At 44.3% G+C, this 23,026-nt stretch overlaps 1 long non-coding RNA gene across 2 annotated transcripts in view; it reads left to right on the top strand.

The window, feature by feature from the left end:
* The window catches only part of LOC137345304 (uncharacterized), a 33,681-nt gene extending 13,906 nt beyond the window's left edge, over window positions 1-19,775 (top strand). Inside the window, exon 3 of one of the 2 annotated variants that reach the window (XR_010968561.1) lies at window positions 19,623-19,775. This is a non-coding gene — a long non-coding RNA (uncharacterized lncRNA). Of the gene's footprint in view, window positions 1-15,579; window positions 15,872-19,622 lie in introns of those variants that run through there. The other variant, XR_010968560.1, reaches the window with a different exon arrangement.
* Window positions 19,776-23,026: the final 3,251 nt, after the last annotated feature.

The following is a 23,026-nucleotide window of genomic DNA, read 5'->3' as shown; positions in this document are numbered from 1 at the left end:
GGGAAATATAGGGACAGGTGGGGATGTTTGGTAGGAATATAGGATTAGTATAAATGGGTGGTTGATGTTCGGCACAGACTCGGTGGCCCGAAGGGCCTGTTTCAGTGCTGTATCTCTAATCTAATCTAACAGTGCTGGTCTAAGTGCAGAAATATGGGATTCGAATACTTGGGTGCTGGATGGCCGGCACAGACAAGATGGGCCGAAGGGCCTGTTTCTGTGCTGTATAACACTATGACTCTATGAATGTATGGCTGGAGAAAAGGTGCAGGAGGGACGTCTTTACATCCCTGGTACATTGGGACCAGTTCTCGGGAAGATGGAATCTGTATGGGCCAGACGGTTGCAGCTGCCCAGAACTGGCATCAATTGGGTTGGGTTTGAAATATCTTGGCTAAGAGTGCAGGGGGACTAGAAATTGGGACAGGCAATTAGCAGTGGAATGCTCGGGTATTCGGTGGGGTCAGAGTAACAGAGAAGGTAATAACGACAAAATTAGGTTCACTGTGCATGTCGGTGAATTCACTGAGTTTGGCAAATAAGATTGGTGAGCTGCAGGCGAAGATAGTCATGTGGGAAAATGATGTGGTGGCAATAATGGAGACGTGCTCAAAAAAGGACAGGACTGAGTACTAGATAAAGTTATGGAATGAAAGAAAGCATGATTGGGTGGCAGTATTGATTAAGGAGAATATAGTAGTGAAGGACAGAGAGGTTGTCCTGGAGGGTCAAGGACAAGGTCTATTTGGTTGGAGCTAAGAAGCAACAAAGGTACCTTTAAATACTGGGTGCATTCTATGCAGCACCAAAGACACAGATTGAAATGTGCAAATGTAACAGAAAACTGGCTCAAAGAACGGCAGGACTGGTTGTTAAATATTCCTGGATACTAGGTATTCAGGGAAGATAGGAAAGGAATAAAAGGTGGAGTAGGGGCGGTATTGATTAAGGAGAGCATTACAGTGCTAGAGAGAGGAGGGATATCTCAGAGGGGCCAAGGACAGAATCTATTTGGTTACAGCTAAAGAACAAAAAGGTAGAATTGCATTGCTCGGTGTAGTCTGAAGGCCACAAATTAGTGGAAAGGTTGTAGAGGAACAGATTTGCAAGGAAATTACAGAGAGGTGCAAGCATTATGGAATAGTAATAACGGGGCACTTTAGTTATACAAATATAGCCTGGACGAGTAGTAGTATAAAGGGTAGAGACAGGTATGAATTCCTAGAATGTGTTCAGGAAAATGTTCTACAGCAGTATGTTTCAAGTTAAAGGAGAAAGAAGGCACTGCTATACCTGGTTCTTCAGAATGAGGTGGGCCAAGTGGAGCAACTATCAAGAGGAGAACATTTAGGGGTCAGTCATCATTGCATCATACCGTTTAGGTTTGTTTTAGAAAGGGACAAAGAACAAGTTATACCTCATGGAATAAAAGGGACGGTAGCAACATGGATACAAAATTGGCTGAGTGACAGGAAACAAAGAGTAAAGATTAATGGATGTGCTTTGGGATGAAGGAAGGTTTGTAGTGGAGTTCCCCAGGGGTCAGCATTGGGACTGTTGCTTTTCCTGAAATATATTGATGACCTAGACCTTGGTGTACAGAGCAAAACTTCAAAAATGCACCTGATGTTACAAAACTTGAAAGCATTGTGAACTGTGATGAGGATGGTGCAGAACTTCCAAAAGGCATAGGCATGTTGGTGGAATGGGACGGGCAGGGGACAAATGAAGTTCCAATGCAAAGAAATGTGAAGTGATTCATTTTGATAGGAAGAACATGGAGAGACAATACTAAATAAAGTGCGCAACTCTAAAGGGAGTGCAGGAGGAGAGGGATCTAGGTGTACATTTGCCTATACCATTGAAGGTAGCAGGGCAGGTTGGGTTGAGATAGTGGTTAATAAAGCAAGAAGTATCAAAGGCTTTATTCATAGGGGCATAATATACAAGAGGAAGAAGGTTATGTTAAAATTTTATCAGACATTAGTTCAGCCTAAGCTTGACTATTGTGTGCAGTTCTGGGCACCACACTTAATGAAAGAAGTGAATATATTGGCTAGAGTGCAGGAAAGATTCACGAGAATGATTCTAGGGATGGGTAACTTCAGTTCTGAAAGTAGATTGGAGAAATTGGGACTATTGTCCTTGGAGAATAGAAGGCTGCGAGGAGATGTGACTGAGGTATTCAAAATCATGAGGGATCTGGACAGGGTGGATAGGAAAAATAGTTCCCACTCGTGAAAGGATCGAGAACGAGAGGGAACAGATTTAAAGTAATTGGCCAAAGAAGCAAAAGTGACATGAGGAAAAACTTTTTAACGTAGTGAGAGGTTAAACTCTGGAATGTCCTGCCGGAGAGTGTGGTACAGGCAGGTTCAATCGAGGCATTCAAAAGAGTTTTTGACTGTCATCTTAAAAACAAGAATGTGCAGACTTATGGGAAGAATGCGGGGTAATTGCAATAGGTAAATTGCACATTGAGAGAGCCAGTGCAGATATGATGGGCTGAATGGCTTCCTTCTGTGCTGTAATAATTCTGTGATTCGGTGATTTACAAGGAAATTACAGAGGGGTTCAAAACTTTGGAGCAGTTATAACGGGCGACGTTCATTATCCCCAAGTAGAGAGGAATTGTAATTATGTAAAGAGCATAAAGGGGGAAGCGTTTCAGAAGTCTGTTCAGTGGAATATTCTAGATTAGTCCGATTCCAGAGCAACAAGGAACGAGACATTGCTAGATCTGGTTGTGGGGAATGAAGCAGGTTAAGTGGATCAGGTGTCAGTCGGGGAACATGGAAGGGGCAGTGATCATGATATCAAAAGCTTTAGGTTGGCGATGGAAAAGGCAAGAAGAAATCCAGAATAATGAGGAGAGAACAGATCTGGCCCAGGTAAATCAGAAGGCTGCGTTTGCTGACAATGCAACCACTAAGTAGTTCAGGCTGCTGCCAGGATTAAAGATGGCGCAGCTCTATTTATCACAGAAAACCGACTTCAACCCATGGCAGCACACAATGGACATGTTTGATACACAGAGAACATTGCGTTGTTTAACGCCTCTTCGGAAGGACAGCACCTCTGACACTGCTGCACACCCTCTGTTATTCTGTGAAGTTTCAGTGCCGTCCTGCTTTCCATCCGCTCACTTCTGGCTTCATCCGCATCCCACTATCCCTCACCTCCACAATCCCGCTCTCCCCCACACCCACAACCCCATCCCACTCTCGCCCAACCCCCTATTTTGCTCGTCAGCGGGTGGCTGCATTGTTAGGAGTTACTTAGAAATTAGAATCAATGACTGGCAGGCAAAGCTGTCAGGGGACAATGGGCTACCTTTAAAGTGGAGATAGTTCGGGTATTATAAAAGCAAAATACTGCGGATGCTGGAAATCTGAAAACTGAAATAACAACAAGAAATGCTGGAACCACTCAGCAGGTCTTTCAGCATCTGTGGAAAGAGAAGCAGAGTTAACGTTTCGGGTCAGTCACCCTTCATCGGATCCGATGAAGGGTCACTGACCCAAAACCTTAACTCTGCTTCTCTTTCCACAGATGGTGCCAGACCTGCTGAGTGGTTCCAGCATTTCTTGTTTATAGTTCGGGTATTGTCGAGGTACAATTCCACGAAGCAGATAGGTAGGAAAAAAGAAAATTACAGTTCCCCGAATGACGAAAAAGATAGAAGTGACTTGGAGCAGCAAAAGGGTGCCAATGGCAGATGTCTGGCTGATAATGCAAGTGAGAACGCCAGCTGAATATTGCAAGTTCAGAGGGGAACAAAGAACAAAGAACAAAGATAATTACAGCACAGGAACAGGCCCTTCGGCCCTCCAAGCCTGCGCCGATCCAGATCCTCTCTCTAAACATGTCGCCTATTTTCTAAGGGTCTGTATCTCTTTTCTTCCTGCCCGTTCATGTATCTGTCCAGATACATCTTAAAAGACTCCATCGTGCCCGCATCTACCACCTCCGCTGGCAACGCGTTCCAGGCACCCACCACCCTCTGCGTAAAGAACTTTCCACGCATATCCCCCCTAAACATTTCCCCTTTCACTTTGAACTCGTGTCCTCTAGTAATTGAATCCCCCACTCTGGGAAAAAGCCTCTTGCTATCCACCCTGTCTATACCTCTCATGATTTTGTCCACCTCAATCAGGTCCCCCCTCAACCTCCGTCTTTCTAATGAAAATAATCCTAATCTACTCAACCTCTCTTCATAGCTAGCGCCCTCCATACCAGGCAACATCCTGGTGAACCTCCTCTGCACCCTCTCCAAAGCATCCACATCCTTTTGATAATGTGGCGACCAGAACTGTACGCAGTATTCCAAATGTGGCCGAACCAAAGTCCTATACAACTGTAACATGACCTGCCAACTCTTGTACTCAATACCCCGTCCGATGAAGGAAAGCATGCCGTATGCCTTCTTGACCACTCTATTTACCTGCGTTGCCACCTTCAGGGAACAGTGGACCTGAACACCCAAATTTCTCTGGACATCAATTTTCCCCAGGACTTTTCCATTTACTGTATAGTTCACTCTTGAATTGGATCTTCCAAAATGCATCACCTCGCATTTGCCCTGATTGAACTCCATCTGCCATTTCTCTGCCCAACTCTCCAATCTATCTATATTCTACTGTATTCTCTGACAGTCCCCTTCACTATCTGCTACTCCACCAATCTTAGTGTCGTCTGCAAACTTGCTAATCAGTCCACCTATACTTTCCTCCAAATCATTAATGTATATCACAAACAACAGTGGTCCCAGCACGGATCCCTGTGGAACACCACTGGTCACACGTCTCCATTTTGAGAAACTCCCTTCTACTGCTACTCTCTGTCTCCTGTTGCCCAGCCAGTTCTTTATCCATCTAGCTAGTACACCTTGGACCCCAAGCGCCTTCACTTTCTCCATCAGCCTGCCATGGGGAACCTTATCAAACGCCTTACTGAAGTCCATGTATATGACATCGACAGCCCTTCCCTCATCAATCAAATTTGTCACTTCCTCAAAGAATTCTATTAAGTTGGTAAGACATGACCTTCCCTGCACAAAACCATGTTGCCTATCACTGATAAGCCCATTTTCTTCCAAATGGGAATAGATCCTATCCCTCAGTATCTTCTCCAGCAGCTTCCCTACCACTGACATCAGGCTCACCGGTCTATAATTACCTGGATTATCCCTGCTACCCTTCTTAAACAAGGGGACAACATTAGCAATTCTCCAGTCCTCCGGGACCTCACCCATGTTTAAGGATGCTGCAAAGATATCTGTTAAGGCCCCAGCTATTTCCTCTCTCGCTTCCCTCAGAAACCTGGGATAGATCCCATCCGGACCTGGGGACTTGTCCACCTTAATGCCCTTTAGAATACCCAACACTTCCTCCCTCCTTATGCCGACTTGACCTAGAGTAATCAAACATCTGTTCCTAACCTCAACATCCGTCATGTCCCTCTCCTCGGTGAATACCGATGCAAAGTACTCGTTTAGAATCTCACCCATTTTCTCTGAGTCCAAGCATAACATTCCTCCTTTGTCCTTTAGTGGGCCAATCCTTTCTAGGGATGTGAAAACAGACATGAGAAGCAAAGAGGGAGCATGAGAAGAGACTGGCACCTAATATAAAAAGGAATTGATACGTCTTTCATAGGCTTGCAAATGATAAAAGGATGGGAAAAGTAGGAGAGAGGCTGATTCGGGACAAAAAGGGGATGAATGCTTGGAGACAGAGGGTATGGCTGAGTTACTAAGTACGTACTTGGCACCAGTATTTACCAAGGAAGAAGGTGCTTCCGTTGTTATAGTGAAAGAGGAGGTAGTGAACACTGGATGGGCTAACAATTGATTAAGGTGAGGTATTGAAAATAGCAGGCCATCCTTAAAATAGACAAGTCACCAGAACCAGATCAAATACATCCGAGCATACTGAGGGAAGTAAGGGTGGAGATTGTGCAAACATTGGCTATAATTTGCCAATCGTTCTTAGCTACAGGGATCGTGCCAGAGAATTGGAATCTCATCAAGCTTAGGCCTTTGTTCAAAAGGGGTGGAAGCTTAAACCCAGCAACTACAGTCCAGTCACTTTAACCGCAGCAGTGGGAAAGCATACAAAATGATAATCCAGGTCAAAATTAACATTCACTCAGACAAATGTTGATGAATTAAGGAAGGACAACACGAATTTGTTAAAGGCCCAAACATGGTTAACAAACATGATTGCGTTTTTGATGAGATAACAGAAAGGGTTGATGAGGGTAATAGGTTCGCTGCAGTGTACATGGACTTCTGAAAGGCCAAAAAAGCGCTTGATTAAGTGGCACATAATAGGCTTGTCAGCAGAGTTAAAGCCCATGGAATAAAAGGGAAAGAGGGATGTATATGAAGGAAGTTGGCTGAGGGACAGGAAACAGAGGGTAGTGGTGAACGGTTGTTTGTTTGGACTGGAGGAAGTTATGTAGTGGGGTTCTCGGTGTTAGGACCACTGCTTTTCTTTGATCTATATTAATGACCTAAACTTTGGTGTGCAGGGCACAATTTCAAAATTTGCAGATGGCACAAAACTCGGAACTATTGTGATCTGTGAAGAGGATTTTGATCGGCTTCCAGAGGACAAAGAAAGGCAATGGAATGGGTGACCATGTGGCAGACAAAATTTAATGTAGAGAATTGTGAAGTGATACATTTTAGTGAGATGAACGAGGAGAGGCAATGTAAAAAAAATGGTTACAATTCTAAAGGGGATGCAGGAACAACGGTATGTTTATTATTTGTATACAAATCATTGAAGGTGGCAGGGCAGGTTGAGAAAGCGATTAATAAAGTCTACGGGATCAAGGGCTTAATAATTAGATGAATAAAGTATAAAAGCAAGGACGTTATGGTTATTTTTTTTCTCAAACTCTGTTTCAGCTTCGAGTGGAGCATTGTGTCCAATTCTGGGCATCACACTTTAGGAAGGGTGTTAAGGCGTTAGAGAAGGTGCAGAAAATACTTACGAGAATGGTTCCAGGAATGAAGGGCTTAGTTATGTGAATGGATTGGAGAATATGGATCTGTTCTCCTTAAAAAAGGGAAGATAAAGAGGAGATTTGATGGAGGTCTGCAAAATCATAAGCTGACTAGACATAGTAGACAGGGATAAACTATTAGCGGAATGGACACAAACTAGAGGACACTGATTTAACATGAATGACAAAGGAACCAAAGGCCACATAACGACAAACCTTTTTATGCAATGTGTGGTTGAGATCTGAAATGCGCTGCCTGAGAGTGTGGTAGAGATTGAGTCAGTCATGGTTTTCAAGAGGGACCTGCATAATTGCGTGAACAGAAAAAATTACATTTATGGGCTACTGGAATGGGCAAGTGGAATGGGCATTGGAGCAGGTCGATAGCTGAGTTGCTATTGCCGCAAGCCAGCATCAACATGACTGACCGAATAGTCACCTTCTGTGCTATGATTCTATGATGGGCATTTCAGATTTGAAAGGGAGGAGTTGAGTACATGTGGAGATGTGCAGATGGAAATGTTTAAAACATACTTAGTATGGGGACACACGAAGGGAAGTGGGAACTTTAGATGGAATAAGATAATTATTAATTTAAAAACAATTTATCTTGTAAAATTCAGTTATTAGCTGTTTCACTCACGCCGATACAAATGTAGCAAACACAAAACAGCAACAACTTGCATTTACATCCACATTAACTACAGTTGTGTAACAAGACACAAGGTTAATTTGACAGGTAACATTTCATGAAAAAAACTTATCTTTTAATTTTAATATTTAGAATTAGAACATTACAGCGCAGTACAGGCCCTTCGGCCCTCGATGTTGCGCCGACCTGTGAAACCACTACACTATTCCATTTTCATCCATGTGTCTATCCAATGTCCACTTAAATGCCCTTAAAGTTGGCGAATCTACTACTGCTGCAGGCAGGGCGTTCCACGCCTTTACTACTCTCTGAGTAAAGAAACTACCTCTCACATCTGTCCTATATCTATCACCCCTCAACTTGAAGCTATGTCCCCTCGTGTTTGCCATCACCATCCGAGGAAAAAGACGCTCACTATCCACCCTATCTAACCCTCTGATTATCTTATATGTCTCTATTAAGTCACCTCTCCTCCTCCTTCTCTCCAACGAAAACAACCTCAAGTCCCTCAGCCTTTCCTCGTAAGACCTTCCCTCCATACCAGGCAACATCCTAGTAAATCTCCTCTGCACCCTTTCCATAGCTTCCACATCCTTCCTATAATGCGGTGACCAGAACTACACGCAATACTCCAGGTGCGGTCTCACCAGAGTTTTGTACAGCTGCAGCATGACCTCGTGGCTCCGAAACTCGACCCCCCTACTAATAAAAGCTAACACACCATATGCCTTCTTAACAGCCCTATTAACCTGGTTAGCAACCTTCAGGGATTTATGCACCTGGACACCAAGATCTCTCTGTTCATCTACACTACCAAGAATCTTCCCATTAGCCCAGTACTCTGCATTCCTGTTACTCCTTCCAAAGTGAATCACCTCACACTTTTCCGCATTAAACTCCATTTGCCATCTCTCAGCCCAGCTCTGCAGCCTATCTATGTCTCTCTGTACCCTACAACATCCTTCGGCACTATCCACAACTCCACCGACCTTAGTGTCATCTGCAAATTTACTAACCCACCCTTCTACACCCTCTTCCAGGTCATTTATAAAAATGACAAACAGCAGTGGCCCCAAAACAGATCCTTGCGGTACACCACTAGTAACTAAACTCCAGGATGAACATTTGCCATCAACCACCACCCTCTGTCTTCTTTCAGCTAGCCAATTTCTGATCCAAAGCTCTAAATCACCTTCAACCCCATACTTCCGTATTTTCTGCAATAGCCTACCGTGGGGAACCTTATCAAACGCCTTACTGAAATCCATATACACCACATCCACTGCTTTACCCTCATCCACCTGTTTGGTCACCTTCTCGAAAAACTCAATAAGGTTTGTGAGGCACGACCTACCCGTCACAAAACCGTGCTGACTATCTCTAATGTACTTATTCTTTTCAAGATGATTATAAATCCTGTCTCTTATAACCTTTTCCAACATTTTACCCACAACCGAAGTAAGGCTCACAGGTCTATAATTACCAGGGCTGTCTCTACTCCCCTTCTTGAACAAGGGGACAACATTTGCAATCCTCCAGTCTTCCGGCACTATTCCTGTCGATAATGACGACATAAAGATCAAGGACAAAGGCTCTGCAATCTCCTCCCTAGCTTCCCAGAGAATCCTAGGATAAATCCCATCTGGCCCAGGGGACTTATCTATTTTCACACTTTCCAAAATTGCTAACACCTCCTCCTTGTGAACCTCAATCCCATCTAGCCTAGTAGCCTGAATCTCAGTATTCTCAACAACATTTTCTTTCTCTACTGTAAATACTGACGGAAAATATTCATTTAACACTTCCCCTATCTCCTCTGATTCCACATACTTCTTATTTAACGTTAGAGATGGGAATGAGCAGTTGCATAGAAACATAAAAAATACGAGCAGGAGTAGGCCATTCGGCCCTTCGAGACAACTCCACCATTCATTATGATCATGGCTGATCATCCAATGCCGTAACCTGTTCCCGCTTTCGCCCCATGCCCTTTGATCCCTTTAGACCCAAGAGCTGTATCTAACTCTTTCTTGAAAGCATACAATGTTTTGGCCTCAACTCGTTTCTGTGGTAGCGAATTACACAGGCTCACAACTCTCTTGGTGAAGAAATTTCACCTCATCTCAGTCCTGAAAGGTTTACCCCGTATCCTTCGACGATGACCCCTGGTTCTGGACTCCCCCACCATCGGAAACATCCTTTCTGCATCTACCCTGTCAAGTCCTGTTAGAAGTTTATAGGTTTCTATGAGATCTCCCCCCACTCTTCTGAACTCCAGCGAAAATAATTTTAACAGACTCAATCTCTCCTCATACGTCTGTCTCACCATCCCAGGAATCAGTCTGATAAACCTCTGCTGCAGTCCCTCTTTAGCAAGAACATCCTTCCTTATGTAAGGAGACCAAAACTGCACACAATATGCCAGGTATGGCCTCACCAATGACCTGATCCTGTACTCGAATCCTCTCGCTATGATGGCCAACATACCTTTTGCCTTTTTTGACCGCCTGTTGGTCCTGCATGCTTACCTTCAGCGACTGGTGTACGAGAACACCCAGGTCTTGCTGCATATTCCCCTCCCTCAGTTTATAGCTTTTCAGATAATAATCTGCCTTCCTGTTTTTGCCACCAAAGTGGATAACCTCACATTTATCCACATTATACTGCATCTGCCATGCATTAGCCCATGCACTCAACTTGTCCAAATCACCTTGAAGCCTCTCTCTCTGCATCTTCCTCACAACTCACTCTCCCACCCAGCTTTGCAAATTTGGAGATATTACATTTAGTTCCCTCATCTAAATCATTAATGTATTTTGTGAATAGCTGGGGTCCTAGCACCAATCCCTGCGGTACCCCACTAGTCACTGTCTGTCATTCGGCAAAAGACCCATTTATCCCAGCTTTTTGTTTCCTGTCCACCAACCAATTTCTTACCTACCACAATCTTCTTCTTTGGCATTCTTGTCTCGAGAGACAATGGGTAAGCGCCTAGAGGTGGTCAGTGGTTAGTGGAGCAGCACCTGGAGTGGCTATAAAGGCCAATCCTAGAGTGACAGACTCTTCCACAGGTGCTGCAGATAAAATTGGTTGTCAGGGTTGTTACGCAGTTGGCTCTCCCCTTGCACTTCTGTCTTTTTTCCTGCCAACTGCTAAGTCTCTTCAACTCGCCACACTTTAGCCCCACCTTTATGGCTGCCCGCCAGCTCTGGTGATCGCTGGCAACTGACTCCCACGACTTGTGATCAATGTCACAGGACTTCATGTCGCGTTTGCAAACATCTTTAAAACGGAGACATGGACGGCCGGTGGGTTTGATACCAGTGACTAGCTCGCTGTGCAATGTGTCCTTGGGGATCCTGCCATCTTCCATGTGGCTCACATGGCCAAGCCATCTCAAGCGCCGCTGGCTTAGTAGGGTGTATAAGCTGGGGATGTTGGCCACCTCAATGACTTCTGTGTTGGAGATACGGTCCTGCCACCTGATGCCAAGGATTCTCCAGAGGCAGCGAAGATGGAATGAATTGAGACGTCGCTCTTGGCTGACGTACATTGTCCAGGCCTCGCTGCCATAGAGCAAGGTACTGAGGACACAGGCTTGATACACTCAGACTTTTGTGTTCCGTGTCAGTGCGCCATTTTCCCACACTCTCTTGGCCAGTGTGGACATAGCAGTGGAAGCCTTTCCCATGCACTTGTTGATTTCTACATCGAGAGACAGGTTACTGGTGACAGTTCAGCCGAGGTAGGTGAACTCCTGAACCACTTCCAGAGCGTGGTGGTCGTGGATATTGATGGATGGAGCATTTTTGACGTCCTGTCCCATGATGTTCGTTTTCTTGAGGCTAATGGTTAGGCCAAATTCATTGCAGGCAGCCGCAGACCTGTCGATGAGACTCTGCAGACGCTCTTCAGTGTGAGATGTTAAAGCAGCATCGTCAGCAAATAGGAGCTCCCTGACGAGGACTTTATGTACTTTGGTCTTCACTTTTAGATGAGCAAGTTTGAACAACCTGCCCCCTGATCTTGTGTGGAGGAAAATTCCTTCTTCTGAAGACTTGAACACATGTGAGAGCAGCAGGGAGATCATAATAAGAACTAGGAGCAGGAGTAGGCCGTCCGGCCCCTCGAGCCTGCTCCGCCATTCAATAAGATCATGGCTGATCTTTTAGTGGACTCAGATCCACTTACCCGCGTTCTCACCGTATCCCTTAATTCCTTTATTGTTCAAAAAGATATCTACCTTAGCTTTAAAAACGTTTACTGAAGAAGCGTCAGCTACTTCACTGGGCAAGGAATTTCATAGTTTAACAACCCTCTGGGTGAAGAAGTTCCTTCTTAATTCAGTCCTAAATCTGCTCCCTCTAATCTTGAGGCTATGCTCTCTTATCCTAGCTTCACCTGTCAGTGGAAACATCCTCTCTACTTGTATCTTATCCATTCCCTTCATAATTTTATATGTTCCTAGAAGATCCCCTCTCATTCTTCTGAATTCCAATTAATATAATCCCAATCTACTCAGTCTCTCCTCATAAGCCAACCCCCTCAACTCCGGAATCAACCTAGTGAACCTCTTCTGCACCCTCTCCAGTGCCAGTACATCCTTTCTCAAGTAAGGAGAACAAAACTGAACACAGTACTCCAGGTGCGGCCTCACCAGTACCTTATACAGCTGCAACATAACCTCTCTGCTTTTAAACTCAATCCCTTTCGCAATGAAGGACAAAATTCCATTTGCCTTCCTAATTACTTGCTGTACCTGCAGACCAACCTTCTGCGATTCATGCAGAAGGACACCCAGGTCCCTCTGCATATCAGCATGCTGCAATTTTTCAACATTCAAGTAATAATCCTTTTTACTGTTACTTCTACCGAAATGAATGACTTCACACTTATTAACATTGTATTCCATCTGCCAGACCTTTGCCCACTCACTCAATGTATCTATGTTCCTCTGCAAGGTTTCCCAGTCATCTGCACACTTTGCTCTGCCACTGATCTTAGTGTCATCTGCAAACTTTGACATCCTACCCGTGGTTCCCAACTCCAAATCATCTATATAAATTGTAAATAATTGCGGTCCCAACACCGATCCCTGAGGCACTCCACTAGTGACTGATTGCCAACCAGAATAGCACTCATTTATCCCCACTCTCTGCTTCCTATTAGTCAACCAATCCTCTATCTACGCTAATACTTTACCCCTAACGCCTTGCATCCTTAACTTATGCAGCAGCCTCTTGTGCGGCACCTTGTCAAAGGCCTTTTGGAAATCTAGGTACACCACATCCACTGGGTCCCCATTGTCCACCTTGCTCGTAATGTCATCATAGAATTCCGAAAGATTTGTCAAGCATGACCTGCCCTTCATGAACCCATGCTGCGTCTGCCCAACGGGACAATTTCTATCGAGATGCCCTGCTATTTCTTCCTTGATAATAGACTCAAGCATTGTCCCCACTACAGAGGTTAAGTTAACCAGTCTATAATTCCCCATCTTTTGCCTACCTCCCTTTTTAAACAGTGGTGTCACATCTGCTGTTTTCCAATCTGCTGGGACTACCCCAGAGTCCAGCGAATTTTGGAAAATTACCACCAGTGCACCTGCTATTTCTCCCACCATCTCTTTTAGTAACCTGGGATGCATTCCATCAGGGCCAGGAGACTTATCAATCCTTAGCTCCATTAGCTTGCCCAACACTACCTCTTCCGTAATAATGATTGTTTCCAGGTCCTCATCTATGTTCGTCACTTTGTCAATTACTGGCATGTTATTAATGTCCTCCACTGTGAAGACCGATACAAAATACCTGTTCAATGCCTCGGCCATTTCATCATATCCCATAACTAAATTCCCCTTCTCATCCTCTAAAGGACCAACGTTTACTTTAGCCACTCTTTTTCATTTTATATATTTATAGAAACTTTTGCTATCTGTCCTTATATTCCATGCTAGTTTTTTCTCATGTTCTATCTTGCTTTTCTTTATAGCTCTTTTTGTGCCTTTCTGTTGACCTTTAAAGTTTTCCCAATCTTCTAGTTTCATGCTGTTTTTGGCCACTTTGTATGCCTTCTCTTTCAATTTGATAGCCTCCCTTATTTCCTTAGACACCCATGGCAGATTACCCCTTTTCTTCCAGTCCTTCCTTTTCACTGGAATATACTTTTGCTGAGCACTTTGAAAAATTGCTTTGAAAGTCCTCCACTGCTCGTCAACTGTCCCACCATAAAATATTTGTTTCCAGTCTACTTTAGCCAAATCTTCCCTCATTCTATTGTAGTCCCCCTTGTTCAAGCGCAGGACCCTGGTATTGGATTTTATTTTCACACTCTCCACCTGTATTCTAAATTCTACCATACTGTGATCACTCCTTCCAAGAGGATCCCTAACTATGAGGTCATTAATTATTCCTGTCTCATTACACAGGACTAGATCTAGGATAGCTTGCTCCCTCGTCGGTTCCATGACATACTGTTCAAGAAAACTATCAAGGATACACTCAACTAACTCCTCCTCAAGGCTACCCTGACTGAGCTGGTTTGACCAATCTACATGTAGATTAAAATCCCCCATGATAATTGCCGTACCATTTTTACAGGCATTAGTTATTTCTTTGTTTATTGCCCGCCCCAATGTGATGTTATTATTTGGTGGCCTACAGACTACACCTATCAATTACTTTTTCTTCTTGGAGTTTCTAATTTCCACCCAAATAGATTCAACCTCATTCTCCATAGAACCTATATCATCTCTCAGCACCGCCCTGATGTCGTCCTTGAATATCAGAGCTACACCACCTCCCTTACCTTCCTGTCTGTCCTTCTGAATAGTCTGGTACCCCTGGATATTCAACTCCCAGTCGTGACCAACCTGTAACCATGTCTCCATAATGGCTACCAAATCATATTCATTCACGATGATTTGTGCCATTAACTCATCAGCCTTGTTATGAATGCTACAGGCATTCAGGTAAAGTGCCTTTATGCTAGCTTTCTAACCCTCATGATTTCCAATATCTCTAATAACTCCCGAGTTATCCTTCCTTTCTGCTTCTTTCACAGTCTGCCCTGAACTTAAACCCTCCTGCTCACATGTTAACCTGCTGCTAACCTTTTTATTTACCATCATACTCCCTGTGGTTTTCCCTTTCCCTTCCCCCCGAGTCACTAGTTTAAAGTCTTAGAGACCACCCTATTTATCCGTTTCGCTAGAACACTGGTTCCAGATCGGCTCAGGTGGAGACCATCCCATCGGTACAGATCCCCCCGGTTACAAAACTGATGCCAATGCCCCCTGAAATGGAACCCCTCTTTCCCACACCACTCCTTTAGCCACGTGTTTACTTCCCTAATATTCTTATCCCGAAGCCAAGTTGCACGTGGCACGGGCAGTAATCCGGAGATTATGACCCTCGAGGACCTGTTCCTTAATTTCGTTCCTAGTGCTTTATAATCCCCAAACAGGTCCTCCATCCTAGCCTTACCTATGTTGTTAGTCCCAACGTGGACCACAACAACTGGATCCTCCCCCTCCCGCTCCAATATCCTTTCAAGCCGGTCAGAAATGTCCTGCACCCTGGCACCGGGCAGGCAACACACCATGCGGGACTCTCGATCCGGCTTGCAAAGGATACTATCTATCCCCCTAATTATAGAATCCCCTATAACTACCACTTGTCTTTTTGCTCCCTCCTCTTGAATGGCCTTCTGCACCATGGTGCCATGGTCAGTTGGCTCATCCTCCCCGCAGACCTTTTCCTCATCCACACAGGGAGCAAGTATTGACCTGTTGGATAAGGTCAAAGGCTAAGGCTCCTCTACTCCTGAACTCAGGATCTCCCTACCTGCCTCAATTGCAATCACACCCTGTTGTCCCTGATCACTAACTGAATTTGAATTACTTAATCTGCCAGGTGTGACTGCCTCCTGAAATGAAACATCCAGGTAACTCTCCCCCTCCCGGATGTGCCGCAGTCTTTGAAGCTCAGATTCCAGATCATCAACTCTGAGCCGGAGTTCTTCCAGCAACCAACACTTGCTGCAGATGTGGTCTCCGCCGTTCACAATTGGATCAGCCAGCTCCCACCTCATACAGCTACAGCACATCACCTGCCCAGCCATCTCTACTTAGTTAATTACGTTATATAAATTTATGAGCTAAATACTTTGATACTTCTCTGCTATGGTCTTTTTCAAATAACCAATTAATAGATAAATCAAAAAAGAAAGTAAAATAAGTAAATTTTTAACCAATCACACGATACAGAAAAAATAAAAAGCTGACCATATCCACACCAGAGTCCTTTTTTTGGTTAGAGGAGGAGGGCGGGTGGGAGACACTACATGTGTAGTGTCCTTGGTTCAGCCACTGCCCAAATATAAAGGTTTTTACTTACCCAGCAGTCCCCTGGTCTACCGAAACAAAAGGTAATTAACTTTAACTTTCGCTGAAACTGACCTTCCCAGCTGTTAGTTCGTTGGCACTATCAGCGAGAGGAAGATCCCAAACAGTGTAGGTGCGAGAACACAGCCCTGTTTCACGCCACTCAGGATAGGAAAGTGGTCTGATGAGACACCGTTATGCTGAATTGTGCCTTTCATATTGTCATGGAATGAGGTGATGATACTTAGTAGCTTTGGTGGACATCCGATCTTTTCTAGTAGTCTGAAGAGACCACGCCTGCTGACGAGGTCAAAGGCTTTGGTGAGATCAATGAAAGCAATGTTGAGGGGCATCTGTTGTTCGCAGCCTTTCTCCTGTAGCTGGCGAAGGGAGAACAGCATGTCAACGGTGGATCTCCGTGCTCGAAAGCCGCACTGTGCCTCAGGGTAGAAACGCTCGTCCAGCTTCTGGAGGCTGTTTAGAGCGACTTGAGCGAAGAGTTTCCCCACTATGCTGAGCAGGGAGATTCCACGGTAGTTGTTGCAGTCACCGCAGTTGCCCTTGTTCTTATTGAGGGTGCTGATATTGGCATCGCACATGTCCTGTGGTACTGCTCCCTCGTCCCGGCACAGGCAAATAATTTCGTAGAGTGCTGAAAGTATAGCACGCTTGGCACTTTTGATTATTTTAGGGGTAATGCCGTCCTTCCCAGGTACTTTTCCGCTGGCTAGAGAATCAATGGCATCACTGAGTTCCGATTTTGTTGGCTGTACGTCCAGATCATCCATGACATGCAGAGACTGGGCTGAATTGAGGGCAGTCTCAGTGAGAACATTTTCCCTGGAGTACAGTTCTCGGTAGTGCTCCACCCAGCTGTCCATTTGCTTGTGTTGGTCAGTGATTGTGTCCCCTGATTTAGATTTGAGGGGGCGATCTTCTTGATGGTTTGCCCAAAAGAACTCTTAATGCATTCACACATTCTTCTGATGTTTCCGGTGTTGGAGGCCAGCTGAATATGACTGCATAGGTGTTGGCAGTAGTCATTGCCAAGTGCCTGACTGTTGTTTGTGCATCGCATCTGGCTGCTTTAGGTGCTACAGATGTTAACTCGCTGGGGGCTGTCTTGGAGTTCAACAGTGCAATGAACTTAGTGGCAATGACGGGTTCCAGCTCTTCAAAGTGAGATTGAAAGTAGTCTGCATTCCGCTTCACACGTTTGCCATAGTTGGTCATTGCTGAGTCATAGATGGCGTCTCTAATGTAGGCCCACTTGATCTCTGCATCCCCTGTAGGACTGTTTTGAAGGGCTTTTTCAAGCGAATTTAGAAACTTATTTAACAGCTGTGGATAAGAAATTCTGCCTGTGTTGTTGCACGGGTGGCCATTCTGCTTGGAGCGATGCAGCTTCTTTGGTTTGAGTCTAACCTTGCTGCATACCAGGGAGTGGTCAGTGTCACAGTCCGCACTGTGGAAGCTACGTGTGATTTGAGTACTGTTTAAAAATGCTCACCATGTGATGATGAGGTCCAGCTGGTGCCAACGACGTGATCTTGGGTGCCTCCAAGAAACCTGGTGACTGGGTTTAGTATGAAAGAACATGTTGGTGATGCAGAGGTTATGATAGTTACACAACTCCAGCAGTCTCTGTCCATTCTCATTCATCCTTCCAAAGCCATAGCGCCGAAGGCAGAAGGGCCATGAGTCATGGTTGGCGCAAACCCTGGCATTAAAGTTCCCAGCAGGAACCTCCTATACTCACATCTAAATCATTAATGTACACTACAAACAGCACCGGTCCCAGCACCGATCCCTGTGGTACGCCACTGGTCATAGGCTTCCAATCGCAAAAACAGCCCTCGGCCATTAACCTCTAACCAAGTTTGCTTGCCTCTAAACCAAGTTTGGATCTAATTTCCCAAATTGCCCTGGATCCCATGGGATCTTACCTTCTTAACCAATCTCCGATGTGGGACCTTATCAAAAGAGTAAGGATGGAGGTGGTGCTAAGTGGATAGCTCTTTGCAAGGATTAAAACATGCCCTGAGGGCCAAATTGCTTTCGTCTACGCTGCAAATTGCATTGAAAAAAATGTTGCAGAAATGTGGAGTAAGCACCCAAACTAGTGTTTCACTAATGTTCTTTATAGAATGGAACCTGCCGTTCTTAAATGTGACTGCAGTCCAATCGCAACGTGATTAACTGAATACCTGCTCTCTGAAGCGGAATACCTATCACTCGACTGTATGAAAATACTACCAAGTATACACATTGTACTCAGTGCAAGAAAAAGACCCATCACCAACTTGTCAAGTGTCAGTCTTGGAAAACGTGCCAGAACACTTGCTTCTGAGTCAGAGGTTTGTGGCTTCAAGTTCCAATCCAGGGGCTTGAGTTCATGGATAACATGCAATGCAGTCCTGAAAGAGTGCTGCATTGTTGGAGGCCTCTCAAATGAGACACCAGTGCAAAGCTGTTCTCCCTTTCTGATGACATTAATAGCTTCCATACTGCTATTAACGAAGACCAGCGGTCTTTCCCAGTGTTCCAGCCCAATTTATCCTTCAGGCAACGTCACCAGAAGGGTTTGTCTGGTCAATTGCAGTAATTGGATTGCAGATACAAAAATGAACACATAAAAATAACTTGTGCATTTTATGTCAACATAACTCAGTATCACAAGTCACACCATGCAGCCAATATAATAAAGCTTATTCAATTCAAAATTACGCAAGTCTGTCCAATCTATGGGAATATGCTTCAATTTTCACTTCTTACAGTAAAATCACAAAGAACTTTTCCATAAATGTTAATAGCAAGACGTCATTCAATTTGACCATCGAAGGGGGCACTCATTCTTGCTGCACTCCGTGAGAATTTCGAATTTTGCAGAGGTAAGTGTAGAAATATTGTCCAATGTTCTGGACAGAGCAGATAGGGAGAAACTATTCTCATTGGTGGAACGGTCGAGAAACAGAAGAAACCCATTTAATGTAAATGGTAAAAGATACAACAGCGACATGAGGGGAAACTTTTTTATGCAGCGAGCGGTTGACACCTATAATGCACTACCTGACGGTGTGGTGGAGGCAGATTCAGTTGTGGATTTCAAAAGAGAATTGGATAGTTATCTGAGGAGAAAAAAAATGCAAGGCAACGGGGAAAAGGCAGGTGAGTCGCATTAGCCTGAGCCGCTCTTGCAGAGAGCCAGCATGGATACAACGTGCTGAATGGCCTCCATCTGTGCTGTAACTGTTCTATGATTCTATGTTTTATCGAGTTTGTAAAGTGAGACAGCGAACAGAGTTGAAAGGTATAATGTTAACAAAATATTATGAAAACAATCATACCGGTTTCAAACTGAATTACTTTGTTTCTGGTGAATTGCTCTCACCATCCAATCAATGAGCAATGTTATTGAAGCCTATTCAATAAATTTATGACCAGAAAAGGTGAACGGTTCCATTGTGAGGTGACAAGGACACTGGACTTGCAAAACGTGCGATGGTTCTATTGATAGGATATTTTGCACTAAATAGAAATCAGACATTAATTTCCCAATTGCCAATTTTGCAGAATCTTCAGGGCTACAATGGACTTGCATGAGTCAGATGTCTACCAGGGAATCAACATGTGCGAACTGCAGAAAGAATGGATTCCCTTATGTCATAACTGACTGCACACCCAGCAAGGACACCCAATCCGGCCGTGAAATGGCTCGGGAGAACCATGCCTGCACAAATTTCTGCACAGAATAAAGATGTGTCAGATGTGGACTTGTATAAATCCTGCAGCCGCTATAGTTTGCCAAATGTGACATTAAGTAAATGATAAACTGACTCTCTTTACCCACATACTGTTCTCCTTCATTTCAACAGTATCTTCCATTTCCGATATTTAATCTCACCTTCCTGTCTAAAATGTTTCATAGCGTTGTCAGTTAAAATTTTGCAGTTACACAATTCCCTGTTCAGATCCCTCTGCTCTGGTATTTCCATTAGTACAGGACATATACCTCTTAAGTTAACATTACTGGGATAACCTTTGCAACTATGCCCATGGTCCACGATCCTTATGGTCCTCCTTGAACTCTCTGTGGGACTGTATCTGCATGAACAATGCATCATTCTCCAACGACCTCATCCACGGACAAATGCAACCAATAGAAAGTCAACAAAAGGTTCAATCCTCGCCTTTATGCCCACTACCAACTGTTCCCATTTTCACCATTACATGTTACACATCATCACCCACTGTCATTGGATCAGGCTTAACATTGAAGCACCTGACACTCTTCCCTGTTACCCAACTTCGTGTAAATCACGGTTCTGAAATGTGTTCATCGATGAGCCAACTTTTAATCCATTTAGGAATCTAAAGCCATCTGATTTAGTTCCATGAATATTAATATCTATTCCGTCGCCATTAATGTCATGGCATCGTTGGATTCTCAAGCAATAGTGTCCTATTTGATCCATAGCTGTACTTGGAACTCACAGTATTATTTTTCATCAGAGGCAGTTGCTTCATCTTCCATATCATTGTTCGCTTCTTCCACTATCTGAGGTGCAGTGTCTCCATTTCCCCCTTCTCCCAGCCCATTAATTCATTCACACCAGACTCTCCCTCTTCGGTAATGTCAATGTCGGTTCTAGATCTCCACACTTACACTTCTCCACCACTTGAATCACCTCAGTGTTCCTCTCCACATCTACACCCTCCCAATCCACCACCACTTCAATCTTCTACCTCACATCTCTATACCTCCGCCATTCAACTCTTCCATCTCTTCAGTCACATCCTTGCTAGCCTCCCTATCTCCACCTATACGCAGCCGAATTATCAGTAATCTGTCTGCCGACCTCCATGAATCAATCATCCACTACCCAGGATCATGCACAGTCCCATCCCTTTTGCTGTTCAATCATATCTTACCCATCTCGTAACATCCACTGTCCCACTCAATCAGCTCCTTGCCCACCTTCGTACCATCACCATCCCCTGTACAGCACCTCTTCAATCACCTACTTGCCCACCTCCACTCTCTCTCTCTCCACCACCTCTTCAAGCACCTGCCTGCTGGCCCAAATATATCCACCCTCCTCCTTTCACAGGAATGATTTAAGGAGGTACATAGATAGTTAAAAGAGAGAATATACCTCACAGATATTGCAGATGGGGCCCGAATATTTGTCTGGTCGGATGGAAACAAATGGACCTGCTGAGTGATTCCAGCATTTCTTGTTTTTATAGCAGCCTTTACCATATCGCTCAATAACTTTGATGAATGAAAATCCATCAAACTGAGAACGAAAATTAACATTATTTTTCTGGCATCAATTGCTGTTGTGGAAGATTTCCCACCTTCTACTACCCTCTGTGCATAGAATCCTTTCCTAATTTGAACTATGAAATGTCCAACTCTAATTTTTAGACCTCTTAGTCCTTGGCGCCAAACCACTGGAAATAGTTCGTCTAGATCTACCCGATCCGTTCTCCTTAATATCTTAAAAATATCATTCAAATCATTTCTGAACCTTCTAGATTAAAGGGAAAACAATCCTAGTTTGGTGATTCTGTACTAAGAATTTAAGCCTTTGAGTCTAACTATCTTGCTGGTAAAACTACACCTCACTTCCTCCAGAGAGAAAGCAGGGAATTATAGACCAGTCAGCCTGACCCCGGTAGTGGGGAAAATTCTAGAATCCATTATCAAAGATTTTATAGCAGAGCACTTAGAGAACAGTGGTAGAATCGGGTAGAGTCAGCATGGATTTACGAAAGGCAAATCTACTAGAATTCTTCGAGGATATTCGCAGTAGTGTTGATGAGGGGGAGCTGGTTGATGTGGTTTATTTGGACTTTCAGAAATCTTTTAACAAAGTTCCACATAAGAGATTAGCCTTTAAAAATAAAGTGCATGGGATTGAGTGTAGTGTATTGCGATGGTTAGAAAATTGGTTGGCAGAAAGGAAATAAAGTACAGGGATAAATGGGCCTTTTTCTGAATGGCAACAGTGACCAGTGGGGTACCACAGAGATCAGTGATAGGACCCCAGCTGTTCGCAATATATATCAATGATTTGGATGAGGGAACTAAATGTAAGATTTCCAAATTTGCAGATGACACAAAACTGGGTGGGACAGTGAGTTGTAAGGAGGATACAGAACGGCTTCAGGGTGATTTGGGCAAGTTGAGTGAGTGGGCTAATGCATGGCAGATGCAGTATAATGCGGATAAATGTGAGGTTATCCACTTTGGCAGCAAAAACAGGAAGGCAGATTATTATCTGAACGGCTATAAACTAAGTGAGTGGAATCTGCAACCAGACCTGAATGTTCACGTACACCAGTCGCTGAAGGTAAGCATTCAGGTGCAACATACAGTAAAAAAAGGCAAATGGTATGTTGACCTTCATTGGGAGAGGATTCGAGTTCGGGAGCAGGGGTGTCTTGCTGCAATTATACAGGGCCTTAGTGAGGCCACACCTGGAATATTCTGTGCAGTTTTGGTCTCCTTATTGAAGGAAGGATGTTCTTGCTATAAAGGGAGTGCTGAGAAGGTTTACCAGACTGATTCCTGGGATGGCGGCTCTGACGTATGAGCAGAGATTGAGTCGGTTGAGATTATATTCGCTGGAGTTCAGAAGAGTGAGGGGGTATCTCATAGAAACCTATAAAATTCTAACAGGACTTGACAGGGTAGATGCAGGAAGGACTTTCCCGATGGTGGGGAGTCCAGAACCAGGGGTCATAGTCGAAGGATACGGGGTAAACCTTTCTGGACTTAAATGAGGAGACATTTCTTCACCCAGACAGAGCTGAGCCTGTGGAATTCGCTACCACAGAAAGCAGCTGGGGCCAAAACATTGTTTTCAACAAGGAGTTAGATATAGCACTTGGGTCTAAAGGGATCAAAGGGTATGAGACGAAAGCAGGAACAGGTTACTGAGTTGGATGATCAGCCATGATTGTAATGA

The sequence above is a fragment of the Heterodontus francisci genome, chromosome 28 (genome assembly GCF_036365525.1).
Source record: "Heterodontus francisci isolate sHetFra1 chromosome 28, sHetFra1.hap1, whole genome shotgun sequence".
In the NCBI taxonomy this organism is placed as follows: domain Eukaryota; kingdom Metazoa; phylum Chordata; class Chondrichthyes; order Heterodontiformes; family Heterodontidae; genus Heterodontus; species Heterodontus francisci.
Note: the sequence above shows the minus strand (reverse complement) of the source record. Positions and strands in the feature narration are given on the sequence as shown.